Genomic DNA, 6,428 nt, shown 5'->3' with positions numbered 1-6,428 from the left:
TTAGTTTTTCTTCAGACATTATGCCTTGAGACTGTGGTAGTTTCTGTAGTGGAGGCCCAAGAAAGGTGGGTTCCCTGTGAGAGTCTTGGACCTGGGAGCAACAGTGAGTCTGAAGGTCTTTCCCTCCCCCTAACAAGGAACATTCTCCATCTACTTCCCTCCAACCTTTCTCCATTGTCCCTCTTAATGCTCTCTTGTTAGGCAGCCACTGGACCGTAGTGAGCTTGGGTCCGTGGCACTCGAGGGAAGCCTGTTCAGGAATGCCTGTGCAGAGATCCCATTCAATTCTTCAGCTCAACAAATTCTGGGGGAACTTGACTTTGCTGCATGCTCAGACAATAGTGTTGTGCCATTGGGTTGGGGTCTTGCTTTATCCTAGAAAGCACCAGGGCCCAAGGAAAACTCTTTCAGCCCTCTTATTTGAGTAATTTACTGTTGCATCCTAGCTAACACTGGTACTATTCTATTTTAACATGAATATTTATAATGTGTTTTAACATCTAGTGTGTTAATTCCTCCATATTACTCTTAGTTTTCAAAAATTGTACGTTTTTTTTTTTAAGGAGGCTCCACACTGGGCATGAAGCCCAACGTGGGGCTTGACCTCATGACCCTGAGATCAAGACCTGAGCTGAGATCAAGAGTTGGATGCTTAGCTGACTGAGCCACCCAGGCACCCTTGCCTGGTTATTTTTTGACTGCTTATTCTTTTGGATGAATTTTAGAATAGCTTTCTTAAGTGCCAAACAAAACTATTAGGATTTTAATTGGAAGGGCATTAAACTTCCAATTTAATTTTGAAATAATAATTCTTTTTGGAAATAATCAATAATTAATATCTTAACAATATTGAGTTTTCTCATCCAGGAACAAGGTTTATATCTCCATTTATTTACCCATTCCTTTATATATCTCAGTTTTTGTAAATCTTTTTCCTATTATATTTTTGAATTGGTTCTTATTAGTATACAGGAAAAGGTGATTTTGCATATATTATTTTGCATTTAACCACTTGATTGACCTCTCTTATCAATTCTAATAATTTCTCAGTTTATTCTCTTGAGTTTTTAAAGTAAGCCATCATTATTGTTTGCAAATAACTTATAACCTATTGATTCCTGGACCAAGTTCAGGCATTAAGATGTAGTAAGGTAAACTCATATCCTATCAGTGCAATATAATACATTGTAATTTGTTCCTGAAAATTCATCTCACACTGTAAAAATATCAAAATTGGTAATGAAATAAAAAAGAAAATCCAAAGATATGCTTTTTTAAAACTCTCATTAACTATATAAAACAAAACACAAAATAGAAATGCTGCATCATAAGTGTTTCTTTTGAAGCTTTATTTTTCCTCAGGGGCTGGCCTAAGATGTTCCATTGTGGATATGTGAAAAACCACTGAATTGTACACTTTAAGAGGGTGAATTATATGGTGTGTGAATTATATTCCAATTAAAAAAAAAACAAAAATGAAAGTCCTTGAATTTCAGAATGAAGATGTCATATTTTTCTGCTAAATATTCCTTAAGTAAACATAGGCATTCTTTATTACTGTTAGGACCTTTGAGTGCATCTTAAAATAGGGCCATCTTTCTGAAAAGTTTTTGTTGTCAATGAGATGTGTATAGACACATGACAAATATTTGGAGCAGGATAATTTCTGGGGCATCTCTAACAGTGACCCTTTGCTCTCCTATTTCAATGAAATCTTTATGGCTGAGTTCCTTAGAAAATCTAACAATTCAACCACCTCTGATTTATAGCCAAGCCTTGATTTGTATTTCTTGGCATTGTAGATTTGTGACAGCATAACATTACAAAAAGTCCTGTTTCGTTGATATTAGACACCTGTTTGGAAATAGCAGCCTTCCTCCCCCAGTTCTGATATTACAACTTATGGTTTTCTTACTGTAGCTATTAAATCAGAAGTATACTCTGCTGGGGAAAAATATTTTCCTTTGATATCTCTCTCTGCCTATTTTTATGTGTTATTGAGAGACAATATTTTTGTCAAAATTGTTGCTCACCTTATTTTGTGTTATGGAGTCAAAAGTCAAAATATCATATTTTAGTTTTAAGTTATGGCTTTTCTTGTTTTTTAAAAGTGATTTGGCATTTCTTTTCTCGTGTATTACAGAGAGTGAAAAAGCCACTGTATTGTAATTTGTTACAGTTGCAATACTAAACTTATAGAATTCATAAAAGAAAAATTTGGTAAATTCAACATCACAAAACTAAAAATATTTTCTCTGTAAAAGACCTGTTAAGAGGATAGAAAGACAAGTACAGACTGGGAGGAAGCATCTGCAAACCATATATCCAACAAAGGACTAGTATTTAGAATATATAAAGAATTTTCAACAGTAAAGATCTAAAATGGGCAGAAGACATGAAGAGACACTTCAGTAAAGAGGATATATGGACAGCAAATAAGCACATGAAAATATGTTTAACATCATTAGCCATCAGGACAATTGTAGTGTAAGTGCTTGACAATTAGCTTTTGGATTGCAACATAAATGCCTGCCATTAAGCTTTTGATTGCCAAAACATCCACAACAAAGGCATTCATCTCAAATAAACACATTACCAGCCACACAATCAGATAAAGAGCCAGGCAACCCCAACCATGAAGTTCCCTTTTAGAAAGAACTGGTGACCTATATAACTGACTAGGGACCTTACTTTTCCCTTCCCAAGCTTTAATTCCCACTCTTGTGTCTTAAATTCACCAATTAAGAATGAACCTATGAAGCCCTAGGCACCCCATCCTTGACCCCTGTAAAGGCAGAACCCCAGGTCTTCATGCTCTTTCTCTCTATCTCTACCTATGACCTCACTGTGTGGCTACCTGGTGTGCTGTGTACTCTCCAGAACCTGAGTAATAAACCTTGTTTTTTCAAAGCTCCCTGATGGTTGTTGCTGAGGTGTGTCTTGCAATCATAATAAAACCCACAAAAACTGGGCCAGCCGCAACATTGACTCCAGTGGGGAAATGCCTCTGTGGGCTTGCCACAAGCCGTCTGGGCCCAGGTGAGTGGCTCCAGGCATTTCTAGCCTCAGCTAGACTGATCTGAAACAAAAACGCAAATTACAATTACAATGAGATGTCACTACACACATAACAGAACGGCTAAAATTAAAAAAGAAAAACAGTGACAATAGGAAATACTGGCTAAGATGCAGAGGAACTTAATCCCTCACATATTGCTGATGGGAATGTGAAGTGGTACAGCCACTCTAAAAAAGAGTGTGACAGTTTCCTATAAAACTAAATGTGCAATAACCATACTTCTAGGCGTTTATCCCAGAGATATCAAAACTTCCATTTATACAAAAACTTGTACATGGATGTTAAGAGCAGCTTTACTTGTAGTAGCCATAGCCCCAAACTGGAAACAATACAGATGTCCTTCAATGGGTAAATGGTTAAACCAACTCTGGTGCATCCAGACCCCAGAACCCTACTCTGCCACACAAAGAAATGAACTATTGGTACATGATGTCTTGGGTGTATCTTAAGGGCATTACGCTTAATGAAAAAAACCAATCTCAAAGATTACATACTGTATGATTCCATTTCTATAATATCGTTGAAATGATAAAGCTATAGAGATGGAAAATAGATCAGTGATTGCAGGGCAGAGGTGTGTGATTATACAGGTGGGGTTCTAAGTAGTTACTCTATGGTGATGAAACAATTCTAGGTCATAAAGGTAATGGGGTCATACAAATCTGTATATGAGATCAAATTGCATGCATAAAAATGGTGAAAACTGAATAAGGCCTATAGTCTAATTAACAGTGTCAATTTCCCGTTTTGATATTTTACTCAATTATATAAGATATCACTATCACGGGAAGCTGGGTAAAGTGTCCAATGGACTACATTTGCAACTTCCTGTGAATCTGCAATCATTTCAAAATAAGAACGAGTTCTCAACATTTGCTGCAACATGAACGGCACTAGAGGAGATAATGCTAAGTGAAATAAGTCAAGCAGAGAAAGACAATTATCATATGGTTTCTCTCATCTATGGAACATAAGAACTAGGAAGATCGGTAAGGGAAGAAAGGGATAAAGAAAGGGGGGGTAATCAGAAGGGGGAATGAAGCATGAGAGACTATGGACTCTGAGAAACAAACTGAGGGCTTCAGAGGGGATGGGGGTGGGGGAATGGGATAGGCTGGTGATGGGTAGTAAGGAGGGCATGTATTGCATGGTGCACTGGGTGTTATATGCAACTAATGAAACATCGAACTTTACATCAAAAACCAGGGATGTACTGTATGGTGACTAACATAATATAATAAAAAAAAATTTTAAAAAGGAGGGCAAAAAAAGTATTTTTAAACAAAATGTGTATTTTTAAACTTTAATACAACTTTTAATACAACCCGCACATTTTTCCTTAAAAGGCTGATTTTTCTGAAACAGTACTTTTTCCAGATATAGTTATGTACTATAAAATTTGTCAGTAACGGGGTGCCTGGGTGACTCAGTCGGTTAAGCATCTGCCTTCGGTTCAGGTCATGATCCCAGCATCCTGGGATTGAGCCCAGCATTGGGCTCCCTGCTCAGCGGAGAGCCTGTTTCTCCCTCTCCCTCTGCCTCCCGCTCCCCCTGCTTGTGCTCTCTCTCTGTCAATATAAATAAATAAAATCTTTCAAAAAATTTAAAAAATAAAATTTGCCAGTTTAAACTATACAATATGGTGGGTTTTAGTTACTCACAAGGTTGCACAACCATCATCACTATCTAATTCAACATTTTCATCATCCCCGAAAGAAACTCCATACCCATTAGCAGTCACTCCCATTTCCCCTCTCCTCCAGTCCCTGATAACCACTAACCTACTTTATGTCTCTCTCTCTCTTTATCTCTATATTTGCATATTCTGGACATTTCATAGAAATGGAATTATGTAATACACAACCTGTGTTTCTAGCTTATTTCAATTAGCATAATGTTTGCAAGGTTCATCCATGTTGTGACATGTATCAGTACTTCATTCCTTCTGTGGTGGAATAATACTCCATTATATAGATATATCACATTTTGTTTATCCATCCATTAACTGATGGACTTTTGGGTTGTTCTCATTTTTTTTTTGCTATTATAAATAATTGCGCTATGATCATCCACGTACAAATTTTTGCGTCGTGATGTATTTTCAATTTGGGGGGTATATACGTAGGAGTGGGACTGCTGGGTCATAAGATAACTCCATGTTTTACTATTACAAAGGGGCTGCACCATTTTACATTCCTAACAGGAATGCCTGCGGGTTCTAATTTCTGCATATCCCTCAATAATACTTGTTATCATCTGCCTTTTTTATTATAGTCATCCTAGTGAGTGCGAAATGGTATCTCACTGTGGTTTTGATTTGCATTTCCCTAATGATTAATAATTTTGAGCACCTTTTCATTTGTATATCTTATTTGGAGGGATGGCTATTCAAATTCTTTGCTCACTTTTTAAAAGATTTATTTATTTTTAGAGAGAGAGAACGTGAGCCAGAGCGTGCATCTGCCTGAGAGTTGGGGGGAGGGGCAGAGGGAGAGAATCTCCAAGCAGACTCCCTGCTGAGCACAAGCGCAGAGCTGGCCCTGAGCTTGATCTCCTGACCCATGAAATCATGACCTGATCAGAATCCTGGAGTTGCACACTTAACCAACATTGGGCGCCTGAACCACCCAAGCACCCCCTTTTGCTCACTTTTAATTGTGCTGCCTCTTTGCATTGAGTTGTAAGAGTTCTTTATATATTCTGCATGCTAGACTTTTATCAGACACATGATTGGCAAATTTCTTCTCTTCTGTGGGTTGATTTTCACTTTCTTGATAGTTTTCTTTGAAGCATAAAAGTGTTTAATTTTAATGAAGTCCAAATTATCTATTTCTTCATTTGTTGTTTGTGCTTTTGGTGTCTTATCTAAGAATCCACTGCCAAATCCAAGACCAGCAGGCTTTACTTTTATGATTTCTTCTAATAGTTTTATAGTTGTAGCTCTTACTTTAGGTCTTTGATACAATTCCAGCTAAATTTTGTATATGGTATGAGGTAGAGTTCCAACTTCATTCTTTTCCATATGAATATCCAGTTGTCCTTGCATCATGTATTGAAAAGACTATTTCCCCCTATTGAATTGCTTTGGCACCCTTGGCAAAAATCAATTGGCCATACACATATGGGTTTGTTTCTGGATTGCTAATTTCAATGTATTGATATAAAAAGTTTTTTAATGAATAAATTATTTTCCCTGAAGTCTAACCTGGATCCACCCTGAGTAGAATCCACGTCACTTTGCCCACACTTACGAACTAATTTAAGTGGGGTACCATGGGTCCTTATTTAGGAAAATGAAGCTGATTAATAGGTCTCTAGGAAATGAGGAATGGGAGGTGTGGTGGTTGAT

The sequence above is a fragment of the Ursus maritimus genome (genome assembly GCF_017311325.1).
Source record: "Ursus maritimus isolate PB19 chromosome X unlocalized genomic scaffold, ASM1731132v1 scaffold_X1, whole genome shotgun sequence".
Taxonomy (NCBI): Eukaryota; Metazoa; Chordata; class Mammalia; order Carnivora; family Ursidae; genus Ursus; species Ursus maritimus.
This window is presented reverse-complemented; position numbering follows the sequence as displayed.